Genomic DNA, 24,797 nt, shown 5'->3' with positions numbered 1-24,797 from the left:
GGAATATATAGTTGGGGGAACAGATCACCTTGGTGACTGTCCCACTAGAGTAAGAGAAGACTGGTCTTTTGTATTTTTACCAGACAAAAGAAAGGGAAGGGTATGACAAAGAACTGGTAGGGAAATGCAAGGAGGAGATTTTGAAATAATGGGGCATCAGTAAGATATGCAGCACCCATCTATATTTTGTATATCATCTTGAAGACGTTGATATTGCTTATCAGCATACTGGGGTCATGTCCTGCCACACCTCATACCTGAGGTGGGAGAGAGAGCTGTTTGTTATTCCCTTGGTCTTGGGGGTTGGGATCCTTAGGTTTCTTGGGGTCCCACTGTATTCCCATAACATTCTCCATATCCTTATTTCTGGGGAGAAAGGGGTGAAGGTCCATCTTTTATAGCTTCTTCAAGGCTGAAAAATGAAGAGGAGCGATGTCCCTGTCTTTAAGGAGAGATGGAGTCAAAAGTTTGGTAGACACAGTCCAAGGGTCACAGGGCTTTGCTGTGGCTTCAGTGAAAGCTCTAATCCTAGAAGCAACTAAAGAAGTGAGAGTATTACAAAAACAAGTTCCACACAGCAAGATGCATGCAATTATCAAAATTATAGGTATGAATACAACCATGAAGTCCAGGATGGAGAGCTGGAGAACAATTGGCTGTCAGTGTCTGCCATGATATACATGCAGCACAAAGTATATTACTCTACCTTCAGCAGCAAGTAAATAATCTAAGGCTATCCTGTTGTCCAATACTACAGTAGCCAAAGAATCTAGGGACTCTTGGAGGTCCTCAAGGCCCAAAGCAATTTCATTAGAAATATTTTCAATTGCTAAAGTCAAACTAGTCAGAATTGCCTCATGGTCTAGGTACCCACCAAAGAAATGGAAAGGGTGACAGTTTTACAGATCTACCACAGGAAATTGCCCCCAGACCCCCTTTTGCCCTATGCCTTTCCTCAGGAGGGAGAGGGCTCAGAAGGTTCTAATTTAGGAATGCATTAGAATCTATAAAACCCAAGATACACTGACAATAATAGATGTAGGGGCTGAGACAAGAAGTAGTTAGGACCACGGAAATATGTTTCCTCAGGAGACCATCCTGGTGCAAAGAATGGTGTCTCTACCCAAGATGTCAGTGATGTTGTATAATGACCACAAATAAACCTATAACCTGGAGGAGCACAGATAGATTGTTTGGTTGACCTTAACACTGGAATAACATTAGCCCCCTATTCAGAATTGTCCCAGGGTACAAGTGTACCAGGTCTGAGGTCTGCCTGCCATGTTTCCTTGAAACTACAGGGATATGACCCGGACGCATTAAGGCCAAGAGCTTGGAGCTGAGAGTTCTCTTTGCTCTGTGGATGTTTCTTACATACCCAGCAGTCAAAAGGGCCTGCCTTAGTTACTGCTTCTCTTAGTGGGATGGTTCAGTCTCTGAGACAGCATGCTGTGTAGAATAAGCACAAGGAGCAGAAGGGTCAAAAGTAAAAAAATGAGGGTACAAACGAGAAGTAATACTCATTCCAGGGTGACTGTAGGCAGAAAAGAAACTTTGAGATCTTCCAGTGGTTCACAGGGATATATGTCCTTCTTTTTCCCTACTGTTTGATTCTGAGGAGACAAATAGTTTGATGAAAGAAACATGAGTCCATGTGTTCTTCCCCTTAAACTTGACAACTTTGGGTGTTGAGAGGATTACTTGATGGGGACCTTCCCATCAAGGCACTAGCTGGTTCTGTCCCTCTGTTGTCCAAGTTTTCAGAAACAGTAGATCCCCTGACTGGGCTGGATTTTGAGGTTTTGGTAAATCTTCCTGTAAAAGTTTAGGAAGGGTTTGATTTGCATAAGCCCCTAAGGAGCCATTCTAATTCAGGTAAGTGCAAGGACCCAATCAATCTTTGCTTCTTCATAGTTTGGTAAGGGGCCATCTTCTGAGTAATCTGAGAGAGGAAGGCAGGGCCATTATCACTCTGGAGTGATTTGGTAAGGCCAAACCTCGAAGTTATTACTTGAGAAGGGCTTTTGTTATAGTCTGTCCTTTTTCTGTTATAATGAGGTGGAGTTAAATTGTGGCCACTTTTGGTGTCCGCCCACCCCCCCACCCCTTTTTAGTGCCTTTTTTTTTTTCTCTCAAGATATTTGCTGCTGCAGGTCTTAATGCAGACAGGGTGTGGCCTGCTTTAGCAGTTAACTAGAAGCTGTTCTTTGGCAGTGTGATTCAGTGGTTAGAGACTTTAAAAAATTTTTTTTTTTCTTTGCAACTTCTACACGTTAAAAATAATTCCTGATTTTAAACTATTCTACTATAGAAGATTTCAAAAGTGTTTATATATATGGCTTTTACAATGTTCATCAAAGGCTATATGAATGCTGAGCAAAGAATTTACATTCCAATGCAAAATTCAAACTCTGAGTAATTCACAATATAAAGATTTCCAGAAGTCAGAGACAGTCCTTTGCCCACCTTTGGAGCCTGGCCACAGCTCCGAAGGCAACAGGGTTTTAGAATCAGCTTTTTGTGAGCTACAAGCAAAAATTTCCCTTAGACGGTACATGCAATTACAACATTTGACAGACACATAAATGCACACAAGGCATCAAGCAAATAAACAGCTGTGAAATGTTACTTCTTCCTGTCTAGCCCACTCGGGGGTGTGGTAGGGGCTTATTAGGAGGCCTATCTACCTTAATTCTCCTCTCTCCTGCAAACAGTGGCCATTTCGTGTTACACTAGAAAATAATTTGTTTCTTTTTGCCTACATCCAATTTTTCCCCCAATTTTTTTTAAGGATACACCCAAAGATGGGGGTTACACAGAATGCTGTCTCCTTGTCCCTTCATGGTGTTTTGGGCTAGACCACACCAGGAAAAAATACCACACTTGCATCCAAGTGGGTGCTGACAAAAACCTGAGGAGCATTTCTTTAAGTCAGGATGTCTCCTGACTAAGAGAAAGGAGATTCTCGAGGAAGCCTGTCTATTCTGACCTCAGACCTTGGGGACCCACCCAACATAACTGAGGCTCTAGACAGAGGAGAAAAGTACAATGTATACCCCACCTGGGGAATCCAAGGAGACAAATGAGTAGCCCCCTTTATACCTGTCTGACAACTTCTCATGGGTTTCTGCACCAAATGTATTTGGGGGGGACTTGCGACCTGGATAGGAGCACTAGCTCACCCAAAATATTAGAGGCTCATCATGAATCTTGTAAAAAAAAAGAGAGAGACACATATACATATATACATATATATGTATGTGTATATATATATATGTGTGTGTGTGTGTGTATATATATATGTATATATATGTGTGTATGTGTGTGTATGTATGTGTGTGTGTATATATATATATATATATATATATATATAGAGAGAGAGAGAGAGAGAGAGAGAGAGAGAGAGAGAGAGAGAGAGAGAGTCTCTACACTTTGGTGACTGTCCCCGGATCTTGAGATTTTTAAAAGAGAGCCAGTAGCTGGGTAACTTCATAATTAGTACTCTGGAATCATCTGTCAGATTTTAAAAATCTTTCAAAGTTGATAATTATTGCTGTTTTACTTTGTTTTATTTTCTTTTTGCATAGGTCACATGGGGGAATTTGTATATTATGCATGCCATTAGAAAGTTTTTCTTCTTTCTTTTTCTTCCTTTTTCTTTTCTTTCTTTTTTAGTAATACTAGGAGAGAGGAAATAAATACTTGTCAGTAAAATTTATTTTAAAAAGCAGAGTGACATCATTACACTCATGTCTCAGAAATATCAAACAGTTTGTCAACCTTGAAAACAATAACGGAGAGGAAATTGGAAACAGGGAAAGTAATTAATAGTCTATTGCAGTAGTTCAGGCAAGAGGTGATAGTAACCTGATCTATGGTTCTGGTCATTTTTGAAGAGAGACAGATATGAATGTGAGATAAGTTGGGGAGGTAGACTTGACCAAATTTAGCAATGTGTGTGTGTGTGTGTGTGTGTGTGTGTGTGTGGTGTAAATGAACTCTAAAACTGCAAGTGTTGGGTCTGAAAGGACGTTGGTATTCTTATAAAAATAGAGAAGTTAAAAAAAGAAGAGAGTATAGATAGGGTTTCAACAAACATTTCTTAAACATTCTGTTCCAGTTCCTTTATTCTGCTATCTGAATACAAAAACAGAAATGAAACACGAGGGAGCTCTAGTACAGCTGAGGGGAAGGGAGTGCTATATAACATTTTACAGATAAGTGAATATAAGATATGTTCAAGGAGAGAGTACTTACAGATGAGGACAGTTGAATTAGGAATGGGAAAATTTTGTCAACAGTTAGAATTGCCTTGACTTTTCAGTGATGCTATCTATGGTGGTAAATCCTGGTGCTGATTGCAGTCTCTTTTGTGGTATTCTACATAACATTCAGCTGCTCTGCCTCTCCTACCTCATTACCTTCATCTCTGACTCTTTCACCAAACACTTTATACTTATGGGAAGATATAAAAAAAAATGGAGCATGATCTTTTGGCAAGTAACCCTGAATATGCTCTAATTCACTCATTTCCTCCCATGAAGCCTATGTGATACAGCTTCACCCAGAACTTAAGTCATTGACAGCAGGAAAACAATTCATAAATATCTACTTACCTTTAAGTAACCAGTAACTAGATAACCTTTGTCAAACCTTATCAGATATCTGCCTCACACAGCAGAAATGGCTCATTAGAAACTTCATTTCAGTGAGTACAACTGTGATACTGCCCACCAAGTCAGTGAATTATAAATAACTACAAACAGTTTCCCTAATCAGTTGATCAGATCTTTCCCATTTTTGTATAATAGTGCTCTTCAGGAGTGTGGGCTCTCTGTCTGAAAGCTACATTGACATTTTCAGGTCTTTGTTTGGTTTCTCTGTTTCAAGCCTTTATTATATGCAAGAACTCACTGGGCTCTCAGGAAGTCAAGCACTGAGGTTGGCATTTGCTCCAGTGTTTCTGGGGGATTTTTGTTCTAATCAAAATAAATAGGCTGTTTCATGCCAAAAGTGATCTTATTGACAGATCCTAAAAATGTTAAATGAGCAACCTATTCTGGAAATGTTGCTGTTCTAATTTAAAATCATTACTGCACTGGAGCATTGACACAGAGTTATTTGTTATCATTTCTTGTTTGGTTAGTATAAGTTATTCCAGTGATTTCTTCTTTGATTTTAGGTTTATTTAAAATCATTAGCATCATATTTACATTTGTATTTACAGTCATTATGCCGAGAAGATATATGGCACAAGTGAACACCAATTCTATTTTATTAGTCACTGTGGCATTCATTAAATTTAGTTCTTGGAACTTTTCAGTATTTAACAGCTGTATATTTTTCACTTTTTCCTTCAATGGGTTCCATGAGGATGCTGTTTTTTAGGGTAATTCTATGATTTCATAGTCCTTTGTTTTTCTACTTCACAGTTTTCAAGGAAGACTGGGTGTATTCAAGGCTCGGTTCATGATTTCATCAGGTGAAAATTATGTTCCTAATGATATTTAAGATGTTTTCATTTCTAATGGGGCAGGTAGGTGACACAAGTGATAGAGTGCAGGCACTAGAATCAGGAAGAACTGAATTCAAATCTGGTCTCAAACACTGAGTTTGTGACTCTGGGCAAGTTACTTAACACTGTTTGCCTCAGTTTCCTTTTCTGTAAAATAAGCTGAAGAAGGAAATGGAAAACCACTCTAGTATCTTTGTCAAGAAAACTCCATATGGAGTTACAAAGCATTGATCAAAACTGAAAAGATGAAGAACAAAAAAACTTTCTTGATTCTATAAGTATCGATAGATATAAGCCACATAAAAATTATTTGGTAGGGAGAGGGATTCTCTAGGTTTGAAGATTTCAAAAGAATCCTGAATGCCAAAAAGTTGGAAAACCCCTGTGTCTTACATTCATTCACCTTACTCCCCAGAAGGGGTTGTAATGAAGAAAGCATTTTGTGAACTTGAAGGCCATATATAAATATAACTAGGAGTTGCTATTGCTACTGTTAGCGCTTTCCTAAAAAAAGAAAAGTGAGATAAAGTACTATAAAATGCAAATTAATTTTAATTCTATTTTTAACACCTAATAAAGCTTGCATAGGTTTACTACTCTCCCACTCCTTGTGAATCTAAAATCCTTACCCTTGTAATTTTACTCTTCTACATTCCGGAAAAACTCTCCTAAAGGTCAAGTTTTTGTCCTGTAATTATTGTAGTTGTTCAGTCATTTCAGTTTCAGTTTCAATTCTGTTGGTTCTTGGCAAAGATACTGGAGTGCTTTGCCATTTCCTTCTCCAGCTAATTTTACAAATGAGGAACTGAGGCAAATGAAGTTAAGTGACTTCCCCAAGGTCACACAGCTAGTAAGTATCTGAAGTCAGATAGGAATTTAAGAAGATGAGTCTTTCTGATTCCAAGCTTAGTATTCTATCCACTGTGCCACCTAGTTGCCTATGCTTCCCTTTGCCAGGGAAGTCCAAATGATGTAATTTCAGGCCAATAAGAAGGAAGATACACATAGGTTTAAAATACTTGGTCAACCCTCACTTCAGGTCATTTGGCCAAACTGAGACAGCCATTTGACCCACTTAGTGGGTGTTTTATTGTTGTTGCTGTTATTGTTAGTTTGATTTGTTTTATATTTGTGTGTTTAATTTTATCCCTGCTCCCCCCAGGGAAGAGAATTCTACTTCCAAAACAAGCACCTGATTTGTGTTTATTAAGAAGTTAATTGACTCATAATATCGCAAAGAAAATGTATACACTAAAATCCAGGTCCTTTCTAATGTTCAAGGTTTTATGAGTGCCTCCTTTCATTTCCAAATCTAGCCTAAAACATTGTTTTTGTTAGAACTGTACCTCAAACATATGAAGGGTTGTATCAAAGTCATAGAACCTTAGTATCTTGATTAATTCTGTCAATATTAATATACAAAATGATATTGAACTATTACATTAATTTTAGCATAAGATGAAATAGAATCCTTTGACTGTGGAATAAGTAGGACCACTTAACAAAAGGAAGTTTATTTTGCCATAACACAGCAAGGATATACACCAAGCTTATAGTAGCACTTATCTTCTCTGGGTGGCATCTGCCACAATACATGTGGACAGTAGGACATTAGGATATGGAAACTCAAGTGTTCTTAAGCACCCCAAAAATCACAGAGATATAGACTTCATATAGCTGGGCCTATAAATGAACAGAGTCTGAGGAAAGAAAGCTAGAGCCAGTTAAGTTCCAAAAGAAGCTTCGTTAAGTGCCTAGCTCATGTTGACTAAGGTTGGAAAAGAAACTATCAAGAAGGCTGAGATCAATCAGGTCCTAAGGGTTGCTTTGTCATCTTTTGCTCCAAGACTCCCCATATTGTGGGTCAGAGGAAAGAATCTGTATCAGGGAAATGCTGGATCTATCACACTATATCTTAGTAGATAATTTAGTAATTTGCTACAGAAAAAAAGAAGAAAGGAAGCAATAATACTTGTTAGTCATTTACCTGAAAATCAGCATCTCTGATTTTACCAAGCTAGTTCACTAATGGCAGCTACAAGTCCATTCCCAGGTGAATAGTCTTTACACATTATTGGGACCTACAACACTTTGCATTCTACTGGTTTAGTCTTCAAGAATATATGGATGCCGCACAGTGAGGTTCAGAATAGCATTCTATTACAGAATACTAATACTTTATATTAATGATAAACTGAAAAAAAATACCTTCAAAAATTATTCCTCTTTATCTACTTAAATGTCTTATTTCTAAAATTAAAATGTTCTCAAAGAAAGGAACCTCCAAGGACTTAGTCAATTTTTTGCAACAATTACACAATTGATAGCAGCTTAATCTAATTTTTCTATGATTATAATAACAAGTATTTGGAAATTACACTAATCTTCCTTAAAAATAAAACAAATATCTCTGAAAACATTTTGGAAAGAATGTTTATACCAAAGCTTTGAAAATGAATTTCAGTAGAATTTGTGTAAGCTTCCACCACCCCACACCCCAACATTCAAGATTGGCCCTTAGGAACAAGGTATTTTGTGCTTTCATTTACAATAAGAATCCATTATTCATGAGCCCCAAATAATACATTTACCTTATGTCTTTAGCCATAGGACACAATTATTTTAAAGCAAAGAGATTTAATGAAATATAGTAAACAAGATAACCATAAAATATTTTATCCATAAACCTATGGAAAACTTACATAAATTTGCCTTTTATTAAACAGAAGAGGTGGCATGCTTAGGGCAACAAATATCTCATCTACACAAGAGCAGCTCATGCCTCTCATACTGCCAGGAAGTTCATATCCTCTGCTATGCTCTTTTCAGTAAAATCCCCTCATGTTGTGAATGACTATGCTTGTAGAATATTCTGCCTAGTGACCTCATTTGATGTTCATAGTATCTGGTAGGTATTGTTCTCTATTATTCTTGCAAGGCAATTGCTTGAAATTTCTTCACTAGCTGCATTGTTAATGCTGTTAGTGTCCAGGCACTATTGCACTAAGCACAGTGTTTAAGCCACTCTTTTTTTCTAGCTTCTGAATTATCTATAAACATCATGTGAGGTGATTTCTTAGAGAAGTGAGCTTCACAACTTGGTATCTCCCTAACTTTTATAACAAAAATTTCTAAGTCTGATGACGGAAAAGAAACAGCAAAGTTTCCAAGCCATAGAATATAGATTTTTTGTTATTTTAAAAGTATCCCTGAATTTTTTATGGGATTCCTAAAATATCACATAACAGGAGAAGCTAACATTCTTTACTCCTTTTCACCAATATTACTTGCTTTATTAGCTGTTAGTTACAATTAGGACAGGTAAAATAGATAATGGTGTTTAGAACTGGAAACAACTTCAAAGGCACATCACCTGTTAGGCTTCTTATCATGTGCCTGATCTTGATTGACACCTCAATGACTCAGTGTTTAAGATTCAGGAGCTAGAGGACTTATGTCTTCTTTTTCTCTCTCATTTCTGCTGATTTATTATAAAGAGAATGTTGGAAGAAATCTGGTATTTCAAAAATGCCTAATCAATAGATTAATAGACACTACAAAAGCCCCAAACTGGTGCTTGTTGTCTGCCTCAAAACATTATAAGTATTAGGCAAGAGGAAGATGGAAAAAGTATGAAGGCAATTATGAGGGAATGGTAGAAAGGACTCATATTCACTTAAATTAAAATGCTATCAATAGCAATAATACAAGAGAAAGAAATTAAAGGTGGCAATATAAGCAAATAAGATGAAATTATTATATGTGTATTTGATTATATGTGTTGTGGTAAAAATTATTGGAGTTTAGCTGACTCATTTGGGAGGGGCCACACCTGGCCCACCCTGAAGTTATGTATGCTACTGAGGTCAGAAGGAGAAACCTCTCCATAGGCAGATTTGAAGGACCTCCCCTTTTGGGGGAGGATGATTGAATGCTCACTGAGGGGAGGCTGAGTCACTTCTAGAACTCTGGCTCTCTTCCCTCTCTTCTGTCCTTCTGGTGGTGCGAGCAGCTAGAGGAGATGTCCCAGGTGGTGACAACACAAAAGCCCTGTTTTCTTTTGAATTAGCTTAACTGGAAGCAAGTTGGTGATTGTATAGACTTAGGTTAGAGCTAGGAGAATTTATCTGTATTTCTTTTTCCCTTCTTCCTTATCTTTGATTTTTATTAATTTCACCTTTGTTGTTTAATTAATTCCAAAGTAATAAAATCTGATCATTTTGTGGAAAAGAAGCTGTAAGGCTCCTTTCTTATAGGCCTAGGAAAAATATCTAAAAGGGCAGTTTGGAGGGGAAGGAGCTTTGAACCTAGAGGTCCCTCATTATTTCTGCAACCCCAATATTTCCATGAGTCACCCAATTAACTCTCCATATATTATATTTGACCCCCACAGTGTATATGCATGTGCATATATGTATACATACATACAGTGACACACACATATCTCTCTGTGTATTTTCAGATCAATTTATCAAACACACTAAATATTTGCATAGAAACAGTTACAGAGCGAACCTTAAAGAAAGACAGAATACTTATAATAGAGGAAAATTCAATGTGACTGTACAGGTCATGCCAATATGATAAAAATGATAATAATGCCAAAGTTAATTTATTCCTTAATGATATAGCAATTAAATTAACAAATGACTATATAACAGAACTGAAAAAAAAATTTATTGGAGAAACAAAAAAAAGCAAATAATAAAATAAAGGTTGAGATAAAGTTCAAATAGAATTTCTAGTCCAAAAAATAGTATAAAGCAATATTCATTAAATCCATTTGTATCAGTTTTTAAAAGGACAAATATCATTGGATCAATTTAGACAGTGGAAAAAATAAACAATTGAAACCAATAAGCCGGTGTTTGATAAATATAAAAATATAAATTACTTGGGAAAGATTGTCTATTTCATTTAAAAAAACTACCAAAAGGGGCAGCTAGGTGGCGCAGTGGATAGAGCACTGGCCCTGGAGTCAGGAGGACCTGAGTTGAAATCTGGACTCAGACACTTAACACTTACTAGCTGTGTGACCCTGGGAAAGTCACTTAACCTCAATTGCCTCACCAAAATACAAAAAAACAAAAAACAAAAAACAAAACCAACCAAAAAAAAAAAGAAAAAGAAAAAGAAAAAACATCTGGCAGAAATTAACCTTAGGGCAAACTCTTATGCCATGTTCCACAATAAATTCAAAATGGAAATGTGACCTTAACATTAATGATTATAGCATTAAAAATTTAGAACAGAAACAGATCATTTACATCCCACAAATACAGGAAGAACATGTATCATTACAGAAAAACAAGAAAAATCTTCTGGTAAATATTTAACAACCAACTGTCCTGGAAAAATGTACATGTGATACAGTTATAGGTTTAATTTTCATTATTTACATTTTCTCCATCACTTTCTTTAGTCAATAACAACAACAATAATAAGGATAATTATAACTATAAAGGAAGATGTGATTCTTGGTGTTTGACAATTTTTAAGATGTAAATACTCATATTGAAATTTTAACAATTGGATGTTCTGAGTTCATTTAAATTGGTTCTTACCTACTATTAGATAAAATAATTTTCTTTGACTACATGAACCAGAAAGTGTTCAGATGGAAAAAAAAAAGATTAGTATCCAAGTTATGTGGATAACTAACATACATACTTGTGTGTATACATAAATACATACCTACATATATGTAAGTATATATGCATACATGTATTTATGTATTAATGCATGGATGGATGGATAAACAGAGTGCTCTAAAATCTTTTAAAGCTTAATTTTGCAGTGAGACTTAGGGAAACACTTTATAAGTACAAAAATTCATTTGCCAATAAATATATTATGAGGTTTATGAAATGTTCTAAAAATTGCAAACTTTTAAAACATAAATTAATGCTCTAAATAACTAATGAGATAAATTAAAATCAAATTAACCTTGAGCTTTGCGTAAATCAACATAAAAATAGCAATTGTCAGTGTTGGAGGAGTTGTAGGAAAACAGACACACTAGTACATTATTGGTAAAGCTAAAAATCAATATAATTATTTTCAAAAGCAAATTGGACTTATACAAATAAAATGAATAAAATAGCTATATTCTTTGATCTAGGGATTCCACTACTACCTTTGTACTCCAAGGAGGCAATGAATACAAATAAAGCCCCTACAGAATATTTATAGCAAAAGGTTTTATGGTAACAAATAATTAGAGAGGCAAAAAAATTAAATAAAGTAGGTGACCAACAACTTAGGGGTGGCTAAACGAATTTTGGTAAATGAATGGAGTATTAAATACATAAAAAGTGACTATAATGACATAAATGGAAAGAACCATCACAAAACAGTTAAAAGTACATGTTGCAAAATTACCAAGAACAAGTATGACCATAAAGAAAATATATGTGAAGAAACCTTTCTATCCTCCTTTCCAGAGGAAGTAAGTATATTGTTGGGGTAAAGTGCATAGATTTTTCAGGGTTTTTTTTTTTAAGGTATTGATTAGTTGTACTGATTTTACTATTTTTCCTTTTTCTCTCTCTTTTTTGGGTCATATTGATGAGTCTCTTGGAAGAGAGAAGGATCCAAGTAGAAATTCATGCTATATAAAAACTAAAAATACTAACATAGACATATATGCTTATATACATAAGTATATTAAAAGTTACTTGGCATATAAAAACTAGGTATTGATGATAGGTAGATATGTATGTGTATACACATTTGCATACATTTATGGATATACAAACAAATATACATATATATCAACACATATGTGTGTATGGATATATGATATATGCATACATACACACATGCATGCACACACACATATATACACATACATACACCTTTATACCATCTACATCTGTAGAAATATATGTAAATATACACATGTATGCATGTATATGCACATGTACATACATAAATGTGCATACACTACATACATATACATCACAATGCCTACATACACAATACAATTTACATATACAAATATGTACATACATACACACATGCATGCATAAATATACACACAAACACATACCAGTGGGAAAATAGTGAGTCATTAATATTTCCCTCTGACACAATAGAATAAAACACTAATTATTAAACATACTGATATAATTCTTTGAGAAGACAGAAAGGTTATTCCTAGGAAATAAAGGAAAGGGAGGTAGTTTCAGTCATCTTGGAAAAGGTAGAAAAAGATATGTGGAAAGAAAGGGGTGCATAAGCCTCCAGAAATTATCAAACTTCAGGATATATATTGAACTGAAAAATCCTAGATAGAGTGATCAGTTATTTGAAAATGCCAGAGGATATTTGAAAGGTTTTATAGGGGTCCTGTGTAGGAGATAGCTATGGAGAAATTTGACTTAAGTTTAAAATAGTAAAAATGATAATAATGATAATGATGATAATGATAATAATATTATTAACATCAATAATAATAAGGAGAAGAAAAATAAATTAGTGCTAAAATAGGAAAAAATTTTCTTTATGCTATATGGCCTATTTGGTTTTCTGTAAGGTATTTGCGTTGTAGTTTATACATTTTAACTTGTAGATTTATATGCATTTATCTAATGTTTCATGCTAAATGGAGCTACTCTTTTATTGGAACCCACTTATAAAGCATGAAAAGGGGATCTTTAGTGTGCAAAACAGAAGGAAATTATTCACTCAATACCAAGGGTTCATATACTACATAGTCATTTCACTTTAATAGGAGTCATTTATATGATACTCAGTCAATATCAAAAGCATAGTACCTTAAAAAAGTTTTAATTGAGTTATTAAGCTATCAATTCAAAGTTGTCAGGTTGGAAGAAGAAAAATTGGCATAAATGTCCTGGGAGATGATTGCTCCCTCTGCCCCCATTTTTACTTTTAATGCAAGAAATACTGAAAGATATTTTTATACTTCTGAGCTATAGAGGGAAATTCCAATTATAATTTTTAGAAGGGTAATATACTCAGTGGTCTTCAATTGTGCTTATGATCCTGATAACCAGCTACTTCAGCCATAATATGCACACATACTTTAAAATGTACCTTTTTAAAAGTAGATACCTGCTACTGTTTAAAAAGTGGATAACTGAAGATCTATCTGTGAAAATTTAAACAGTGTCTTATTCAGTCATTTAATCAAGGATATCTTTGAAAACTAATCACGTTGGAATTTCAGGATATTTTCTGCTTGTCAAGGCAAGTTTATCCAAAAGACACTTTTTAACATTCAAGCTAGAGAAATAAGACACTCAGTCTCCATTTGTAGTAATTTGTATTAAGAGTAAACATAGTGCAGTGGCTTATGTTTATAATTATACAATTGCCTCCTATCTACAGAAACTTAATAGAATGGCCTGGGGCAGAGCCAAGATGGCAGAGAATAGCCAGGAAATCACCTGAGCTCTCCTTCTGTTCCCTCAAAAAGAACATTAAATCAAGCCTCTAGACAGATTCCGAAACTACAGAACCTGCAAAGAGATAGAGAGACACAGTCTCCCAACCAGAGATAATTTAGAAGACTTTAGGAAAGGTTGGTCTCACTGGGGCAAAAGGGAGGTGCAGTTCACCATGGCTGTGCAGCTCTGAGTGGGTCACTGCAAGTCAATAGGAAGCTGTGGGCCACAGCTGAGCAACTGAGGCCCCTGGATCCTGCCTCAACAAGCTGGTGTCACAGCAAGACAGTGGCGAAACCCACCTGCACCACTTGGGAGGGCAGGTTGCCAGCTGTATGCCCACCCATAGGACAAGTGCAACCAGGCCTACTGATCCCAGTGCACAGCCAGCAAGGCCAGGGTGGTGAGAAATCCACAAGCCATAGAGGCCTCAGTGTAGAAAGCCAGTGACACAGCCCCTATACCTTAGCACAAGAAGCTTGAAACAGGGACCCTGGTGCCCCCAGAGTAGACCTCAATTAAAAAAAAATAAAAGCTGCAGTATGAGTAAGAAACAAAAAAGAGCTCTCACCATTGAGAGCTTCTGTATGGACAGGGAATAGGTAAACACAAACTCAGATGAGGAGTTCAGAAAAACCTGGAAGGACTTGAATGATCTTATGATGAGTGAGATGAGCAGAACCAGAAGAACATTATACACAGTATCATCAACATTATGTGTTGATCAACAGTGATAGACTAGATTCTTCTCACCAATCTGACAGTACAAGAAAATTCCAAAGGACTCATGATGGAAAAGGCTCTCCAAATCCAGAAAAAAAAAGGAACTGTGGAATATGGATGCTGATTGGACCATACTATTTCTTTTGTTTTTGGTGCTGTTGTTTTTATTTTTTGAGGTTTTTTCCTTTTTGCTCTGATTCTTCTCTTATAACATGACTTATGCAGAAATATGTTTAATGTTATTATATATATATATATATATATATATATATATATATATATAGTGGAAATTTATTTTGATTTGGGACCCTACCTTTGGGCTGAGATTAGAAAGTCTTGGGTCCTCAAGGTTTTTTCTGTGTGAGGGGCTGGTGCCCCTCCCCCTCTGCTTCAGTTGAGCCAAAAAGCCCCATGGGCTGTACAGGACACCAGGTCAGACAGCTGGGGGAAAAATCCCCAGCTCCCTCCGCCCTATGTGCATCTATCCCAGAGATCCTGGGCTCATCCAGGCCGGCCTCTGGCATAGCCCATGCAGAGGTCCCTGGGCACAAAGCAAGGGGCATGGGTCCCTGGAGCCCTGGGTGTGGTATGCATGTCCCCCCTGAGCCTCAGCCCTAGTGTGCCTGGCAGATTTGCTTGGTGTATGTGGGGGCTCAGAGAGCCCGAGATTTGAGGGGTGAGAAGGAACATATATAAAGGGAGAATGCCGAAGGACTAGGAGAAAGGGAAAGGCCGGAAGGTTAAGAGGTTGGAAAGGAACAGATAGAAAGGAGCTACAAGGACGCTAAGGAGACTGAGGCTACATAAAGAGAGGTAAGAAAGTAGTGAGGGAGCAGACTGACAGAGCAGACAGACAGAACAGGAGATGGTACAGGAGGTTAGAGAAAGCTAAGATTAAGAGCACAGGGACACTGGAGCACTAGGAGAATGCTAGAAGAAGGTCTGTTGGTAAGCAGGAGGAGGCTAAAAAAGTTCCAGGTGCAGCAGGTGGAAAGATACTTGCCGGAACGCAGTCAGGTTGTACATTTTATTTCCCTGTATTCTTAATTTTAAATTGTATCTCATAAATAAACCCTCTGCTGTTAAAATGGAAGAGGCTTCTTAATCTTTTGCTTATCAATTTTGGGAGTGGAGCAGTGTGGTAGAACTTTATAAATGGCCCATATAAAATTAATAGCAGTCAGATAACCAAACAGTCAACAGTCCCTGATTAAGTACCCCAGTCAGATTAGGCCCCCCAAATTAGGCCAGTAAGTTAATAAAATATTTTTACAATATCTATATCTATATATACCTGTATCAGATTACCTGCTGTCTAGGTGTGGGTGGAAGGACAGAGGAAAATTTGAAATTGGAAATCTTATGTAAACAAATGTTCAAAACAAAAATAAATAAATATATTTTTTTAAAAAAGAAAGTAAATGACCATCTGGATCTTTTTAAAAAATTTGTATACTTCTCTATTTCTCAATCACTAAATCTCCTCTAGAAACTTATCTTATTCCATTGTACCTCCTGATAGAGGAAAAGATGTTAAGCAATTTAATGTTAATGCTCAAACCATAGGATAGTAGAAACATATTGTACAGATTATAGACATGGTATAAATGCTGTACTTTTTATTAGCTGCTCAATTTGTATTAAAAAAAAATTCATTTGGGTCACACAATGTTCAAGCAACTGGATTGAGTATTAATGAATAAAATAATTTAGAGCCTAACAAGGACTGGGGAGTCAGGAACGTATAGATAGAGGAATAAGTGTAACCCAGGTAAGACTTTCTTCTTTCCCCATAGATATTGTCATGGTGCCTTTGGAAAACCTCTCAAAGATCATGGACAATGGAGTGAGGAAGGTATCCCCTGAAATTCCCCCAAATTTCCCCTCCAAGCCAATAGTAAATCACCTTGGAATTGCTCCAGGAGGAGCTTACCAGCCTGGAAGGAAAGATCTGTCTTACTTGGGAGAGAGAAGTGAGGTCCAAAAGCATCAGTAGCAGTAGCTATGCTCACAGCAGGGAAGCTGAAGCAAGGCTATGTCTCAGGCAGTCCACCAGTGAGGTCCTGCCCTCCTTCAAACCAGCAGCCCCTAGGCAAGTGAGCAGTCTGGGCTTCATAACAAGGACCCTCACTAGCTACCCCACCCCCAGAACAAACCACCAGGGAGGCCTTGTCCCCACTGCTGACTAGTCGTTAAGCTGTGCTGAGGCTGTCCAATGATGAAATCCTGCCCCTGGGACCTACCAACAGAGAGAGACTCTTTTTTCCATAGACAAAATTACTCCTCCAAGACCTGCTAGGTAAGAAACTATGTTACCATAGCAACACAGCAGCAGGGCCCCCAAACTTGGTCAGATTTGCAGCAAAATTACTCCTTTAAAGCCTGCTAACAGAAAGGTCCTATTAATAAAACAATCAAGAAGCAAAGCTCCACCACTGGGACGGAACAGCAGCAAGATTCCTCCTCCAGGGTTAGCCACCAAAAAGAGCCTATTAACTATAGCAACCCAACATGAGGGCACCACCCCCTGAAAAGGTCAGTTCACACCCAGTAGAGGAAAAAAGGGATGATCAACCCCCCAGTACCAGTCAGTAAGGAAGCTTACTCTACAGAAAAAGTAAGTGGCTAAACATTGCAGCCCAAAGAAAGCCAACTGTAAGACCCAGAGCCTCAGCAAAACAACTTGGGACAGTACAGGACTAGAGCCCACCAATCTAATTAAAACACCAAGGCACAAAAAAGGAATAAAAATGAGCAAAAACCATAAATACACTTAACTGTAGAAAGTTACTATGGTTTTATAGAAGATGAAGGCATAAACTTAGAGGATAATAGTATCAAAATGACTATAGGTGAAACTTTAAAGAAAAATGTAAATTAGGCTCAGGGCAAAAATGAATTTCTATAAGACCTTGTAAAGGACTTTAAAAAGTAAATTAGAAAAGTAGAAGAAAAATTGAGTAAAGAAATGAGAATAATGCAAGAGAATCATGAAAAAAAGAGTCAATAGTATGGGGAAAGATATAAAGAAAATTACTGAGGAAAATAGCTCCCTAAAGTAAAACAGAATTAGCCAAATAGAAAAGGAAGTACAAAAGGTCACCAAAGGAAGTAATTCCTTAAAAATTAGAATTGAACAAACGGAAACTAATGACTCTATGAGACATAAAGATATAATAAAACAAAATAAAAAGTAAGAAAAATGGGAGGAAATTTGTAATTTCTAATTGGAAAAAAACAAACAAACAAACAGCTAACCTGGAAAACAAATCCAGGAGAGACAATATGAGAATTATTGGACTACCTGAAAGGCATGATAAAAAAAAAGGCCTGGGCAATATCTTTCAAGGAATTATCAAACTGACCTTATAAATTAGAACCAGAGAAAAAAATAGAAATTTAAAGAATCAGCCAATAATTGCCCATAAGAGATTCTAAAATGAAAACTCCAAGGAACATAAAAACAAATTTCAAAGCTCATAAATCAAGGAGAATGCAAGCACTCACAAAGAAACAATTCAAATATTGTGGAGCTAAAGTTAGAATTACACAGACTTTGGCAGCTTTCACATTAAAGATCTGCAGGGCTTGGAATATGATATACTGAAAGGTAAGGGAACTAGTTTTACAACCAAGAATTGTCTACCCAGCAAAACTTAATATAATCTTTTAGGAAAAAAATGGATATTTAATAAAATAGAGGACTTTCAAGCATTTCTGATTAAAAGGCCAAAGCTGAATTAAAAAATGTGACTGCCAAATACAAAACTGAAGGAAAACATAAAAACTTAAAAACAAACAAGGAAGAAAAAATGTAAGAAATTCAATAAGATTAAACTGTTTATATTTCTATATGACAAGACAATATTTGTAAGTCTTAACTTTATTAAAAGTGCAATTAGAAGTATATGTTGGAGCAGCTAGGTGGCACTGTGGATAAAGCACTGGCCTTGGATTCAGGAGGACCTGAGTTCAAATCCGACCTCAGATAATTGACACTTACTAGCTGTGTGACCCTGTGCAAGTCACTTAACCCTCATTGCCCCCCCCCCCCAAAAGAAATATATGTAGACAGCAGGTGTGGTTAAAAAGTGACATTGATCAGACAATACCCCCCAAAAACAAAATAATGGATTAAAAAATAAATTTCATGGAAGAAGGAGAGGGAAAATTGAATGGGGGTAAATTGTCCCCCCCAAAAAGAAGCATGAAAGAACAATTATAATGGAGGTAAGGATGGGGGAGTGGGGATGGCAGGGAAATATAGATTACTCTCAACAAAATTGACTCAATGAAGGAATAACATACACATATAGAAATCTATCTTACCCTATATGGGAGTAAAAAAGGGAGGGGGATGATAGAAAGGGGAAGAGGGACTGATACAAGGGAGGAGACATTGAGGATGGCAGTGATTAGAAGTAATGCACTTGTGAGGAGGGAAAGGGTGGTGATGGGTAAGTGTGGGGGGATGAACAAGCAAGAGAATAGTATGGAGAGAAATAACCAGTTATATCTATAAATGTGAATGGGATGAATTCAGCCATTAAATGTAAGTGGATAGCAGAATGGATTAAAAACCAAAATCCTACAATGTGTTGTTTACAATAAATACATTTGAAGCTGGGTAAACATAAATCACTGGAACAAAATTTATTTTACTTCAGCTGAAGCAAAGTAAACAGGGGAGGCAATCATGACTTTAGGCAAAACAAAAGCAAGAATAGATCTGATTAAAAGAGATCAAGAAGGAAACTATATCTTTCTGAAAAAAACCATAGACAATGAAGTCATATCAGTATTTAACATATATATAACAAATGGTATAACATCTAACTTTTTGAAGGAGAAGTTGAATTAGTTATTGGAAGAAATAGATAATAAATCTATTCTAGTGGGGAACAATAACTTTCCCCTCTCTGAACTAGATAAATCTAACCAAAATATAAATAAGAAAGAAGTTAATGAAATTAATAGAATTCTTGAAAAGTTAGATATGATAGATCTCTGGAGATAATTTAAAGGGAATAGAAAGGAATATACTAGCAGTACATGGGACCTACACAAAAATTGACCAAATCCTCACAACTACACTACTACGACAGAATCCTCACAACTAAATTCAGAAAAGCAGAAAGAATAAACACATCTTTTTCAGATCATAATGCAATATAAATTATATTCAATAATGTACAATTGAAAGAGGGATTAAAAATTAGTTGGACATTAAATATTCTGATCCTAAGAAACAAGTAGGCCAAAAGAACAAATCATAGAAATAATCAATAATTTCATTAAAGAGAATGACAATGATGAGACACCATATCAAAATTTATGAGATGCAGCCAAAGTGGCATTTAGGGGAGAATTTATAGCACTAACAGCTTACATCAATTAAATTGAAAAAAAGCAGATGAATGAATTATACACAACAAATTAGAAAATGTAAAAATTAAAAATCCCCAATTTAATATCAAATTGGAAATCCTGAAAATCAAAGGAGAAATCAATAAAATTGAAAGAAAACCATTGTGATAATAAAATAAAACTTGAAGCTGATTTTATGGAAAAAAACAATAAAATAGATAAGTCATTGATTAATTTGATCAAAAAAGGAAGAAGAAAACCAAATTATTAGTATCAAAAATAAAAAGGGTGAACTCACCACCAATGAAGAGGGAATTAAGACAATTGTTAAGTACTATTTTGCCCAATTATGTGCAATAAATTGAAAAATCTAAATGAAATTAATATCTACAAATGTAATTATATGATTATCTACAAAATATAATTTACTGAGATTAATAGAAGAAAAAAATACTTAAATGATCCAATAAAAAATAATTTGGCAAGCCATTGATAAACTTCCTAAGAAAAAAATCACGAGATGCATTAACAAGTGAATTCTACCAAACATTTAATAAACAATTAACCCTGGTACCATATAAATTATTTGAGAAAATAAGTGAAAAAGGAGTACTACCAAAGTCCTTTATTGAGACAAATATTGTCATGATAACCAAACGGCACCACCTAGATGCCTGAAGCATGCTATTTTTAACTTTCATTTGGAATTTAGAACTCAAAATTTAAATAAAAATATTTATTTTTTTTTTCAAAAGGTCAAGGTGACTTTTGTGGTCTAAAATTATACTGCAAACAGGAATATAGGAGATCCTTAGAATTTGCCCTTCTAGGTGACTTTGAGGAAAACCTGCATAGAAGAATTGCAAATGGAAAAAACAGGGGAAGAATAATTAAATAGCTTCTAAGCTATTCCAATGGAGAGGGTGAGACCAAGATGGTAGAATAAGAAAGGAACTTGCCTGAACCCTCTCAAATTAGCCTCCAAATGGATATAAAGTTATACCTCAAAAATTATTCTGGAGCAGCCTAACCACAAAAGGATGGAGGGAAAAAAAATTCTAGCCAAATACAAGTTAGAAGGTTGGCAGGGAAGATCTGTCTCACTTCAGTGAATGGGAAACACTCCAGAGCAGGTGGCATCAAAGGAAGCCAGCATTAAACCACAACCAAGTAAGCCATGACCCATGACCAAGCAAGGTATAAGCCTAGGGAGGAGTCCAACTTTAATATGAAGTTAAAATTAAGCAAATAGGCTGGAAAAAAAGAAACTGACTGTAAAAATTTACTATAGTAAACGGAATATCAAGCACAGACAAAAATGTCAAAATGGCTATGTGCAAAGCCTCAAAGAAAAACATGAATTGGCCTCAGAAGGGAAAAAATACCACAATAACAAAAGAATACCTACAAGAACTCAAAAAGGATTTTTAAAAGTTGAATAAGAGAGGTAGAAGAAAAAATGGGAAAAGAGAGTGATACAAGAGAATCATGAAAAAGGAGGTAATGGCTTGATAAAGGAAGCACTCAAAATGTGAAAAAAAATATACAAAAATTCACTGAAGAAAACAACTCTGAATAGTAGAACAGGCCAAATGGAAAAAGAGGTACAAAACTCAATGAAGAAAATAACTCCTTAAAAATTAGAGTTAGACAAGTGGAAGAAAATAGCTTCATGAGATATCAGGAAATAAAAATAAACAAAATCAAAAGAATGAAAAATAGAAGTAGAAATATCTGTTTGGAAAAACAACTGATCTGTAAAGTGGTTTAAGGAGATATATTTTAAAGATTATTCTAATACTTGAAGATGGCCTACATAAAAAGACCATCTACACTATATTTCAATAAATTGCCAAGGAAAGTTGCCCTGATATTCTAGAACTAAAAAGTTCCCAAAATGAAAATTCCTTGGAATATTGTAGCCAAATTCTAGAACTTCCAGGTCAAGGAGAACATATTGCAAGCAGCCAGAAATAAGCAATTCAAATGTTGTAAAGCCAGTCAGGATGACACAGTATTTAGCAACTTCTATATTAAAGGATAAGCGATCTTAGAATACGAAATGTCAGAAGGCAAAAGAGCTAGGATAACAACCAAAAACCACCTACCCAGAAAAATTGAGCATTATACTTCAGGTGAAAAACAACAACAACAACAACAACAACAACAACAACAACAACAACAACAAGCAAACAGATAATAAATGAAATAGAGGAATTACAAATATTCCTGATGTAAAGACGAGAGTTGAACATAAAATTTGATTTTCAAATAAAAAAAAAACTCAAGAGAAGCATAAAAAGGTAAATATGAAAATGAAAATATAAGGAATTCAATAAGGTTAAACTGTTACATCCCTATGTGAAAGTAAAACTTGTAGCTCCTAATAACTTTGTCACTTGTTAGGGAAGTTAAAAGGAGTATTACAAAGACAGAGACCATGGGTACAGATTGACTGTGATGGGATGACATGCATCAAAACAAAATTAAGAACTGAGAGAGCTTTCTATCCGGGACTGTCTAGAGCAGAACCCGTTGCCACCGTCGAGACGTTGATGCCCAAGAAGAGCCGAATTTCTATCTATGAACTCCTTTTAAAGGAGGGAATAATGGTTGCCAAGAAAGATGTCCACATGCCAAAGCATCCTGAGCTGGCAGACAAGAATGTGCCCAATCTCCAAGGCATGAAGGCTATGCAGTCTCTAAAGTCTCATGGCTATGTTAAGGAGCAATTTGCATGGAGCCATTTCTACTGGTATCTCACCAATGAAGGCATTCAGTATCTCCAGGATTACTTTCACCTGCCCTCTGAGATTGTGCCTGCCACACTCTGTAGAAGTCATCCTGAGATGGGAAGGCCAACGCCTAAAGGCCTGGAGGGTGAGCAACCTCCCCACCTTTCTCATGGTGGTGAAGCTGACAGAGACACATACAGATGAAGTGCTGCTCCCCCTGGTGCTGACAAGAAAGCTGAAGCTGGTGCTGGGTCAGCAGCAGAATTCCATTTTAGAGGTGGATTTGGTTGTGGACATGGTCAACCTCCTCAATAAAAAGTGTAGAGATGTTTTGTATTGAATAAAATTTGGGGAAAAAAAAAGAACTTAGAGAGAGGATTACACTGGGAGAAGTAATGTGAGATTGAATTGGATGAGTTCACCTATAAAATGGAAGCAGACAGCAGAGTGAATTAAAAAAACATAATCTTACAATATTTTGTTTATAAGGAAAAAAAAAAAAGATTTGAATCAGAGAGACACATACAGAGTAAAGGTAAGGTCCCGGAGCAGAATCTATTATACTATAATTGAAGTTTAAAAAAAAAAAAAAAGAAGTTAGAGAAATCATTTCAGAAAAAGCAAAAGTAAAAATAAATCTAGTTAGAAGAGATATGCTAAATTACATCTTGCTAAAAGGTACCATAGAAAATGGAATAATATCAATACTAAACATATATTCCCCAAATGGTAGAATATCCTAATTTTTAAAGTTCAGTAAGTTACAAGAGTAAAAATAGGTAATAAACTATATCAGTGAAAGACTTCAACTTACCCCTCTTACAACTAGATTATTATAGCCACAAAATAAATAAGAAAGAAGTTAAGGAGGTGAATACAATTGTAGGAAAACTAGTGATAATATGCCACTGGGGAAAAGTGAAAGGAATATATATTTTTTCAGCAGATTGCACCTACACAAAAATTAACCATGTATTAGGGCAAAAAGAAAAAAAAAAAAACAAGAACACCTTAAACCAAATGCAGAAAAGCCAAACTATTAGTTGCATAAATTTTGGATCATAATGCAATAAAACTACATTTAATAAAGGTCCATGAAAATTTAGATTAAAATAAATTAGAAACTAAATTATCTAATCCTGAGAATGACTGGGTTACAGAGAAAATCATAAGAACAATAAATAATTTCACTAAAGATAATGACAACAAAGATACAACATACCAAAATTTATGTGATACAGCCAAAGCAGTTCTTGGGGGAGATTTTATATCTCTAAATGCTTATATGAATAAAATAGAAAAAGAGCAGATCAATGAAATGGGCAAGCATCTAAAAAAACTAGAAAAAACAAACCATTAAAAATCTCCAAGTAAAAATCAAATTGGGAACACTGAAAATCAAAGAAAAGAAAAATAAAATTGAAAGTAAAAAAAATCTTTGAACTGATATATAAAACTAGGAGCTTGTTTTTTTAATACAAAAAACAGATAAACCATTGACAAGTTGATTTAAGAAATAAAGGAGAAATCAAGTTACTAATATCAAAAGTGAAAAGGGTGAATTCACCACCAATGAAGAAAACTTAAAGCAGGCATTAGGAGCTATTTTTGCCAAATTATATGCCAAAAATTTTACAGTTTAAGAGAAATGGATAAATATTTTCAAAAAATCACAATTAAAAGAATATGAAATAGGATACTTAAATGATCATATCTTAGAAAAATGAACAAAAGCTATCAGTAAACTCCTTAAGTAAAAAATCACCAGGGACAGATAGATTCATAAATGAATTTTACCAAAATTTGAAGAACAATTAATTCTAGTACTACATAAACTATTGGGAAAATAGTCAAAGGAGTCCTACCAAACATCTTTTACAGCATAAATCTGGTGCCTGATTCTTTTTTTTTTTTTTTTTTTTTTTTTTGCGGGGCAATGGGGGTTAAGTGACTTGCCCAGGGCCACACAGCTAGCAAGTGTTAAGTGTCTGAGGCTGGATTTGAACTCAGGTACTCCTGAATCCAGGGCCAGCGCTTTAACCGCTG

General features: G+C 35.6%; 1 pseudogene; it reads left to right on the top strand.

Moving 5' to 3' along the window:
• The first annotated feature begins 432 nt into the window (after window positions 1-432).
• Window positions 433-23,066, top strand: LOC122747188 (annotated as a pseudogene).
• Window positions 23,067-24,797: the final 1,731 nt, after the last annotated feature.

The sequence above is a fragment of the Dromiciops gliroides genome, chromosome 3 (genome assembly GCF_019393635.1).
Source record: "Dromiciops gliroides isolate mDroGli1 chromosome 3, mDroGli1.pri, whole genome shotgun sequence".
In the NCBI taxonomy this organism is placed as follows: domain Eukaryota; kingdom Metazoa; phylum Chordata; class Mammalia; order Microbiotheria; family Microbiotheriidae; genus Dromiciops; species Dromiciops gliroides.
The sequence above is the reverse complement of the archived record's forward strand: the minus strand, read 5'-3'. Positions and strand labels throughout refer to the sequence as shown.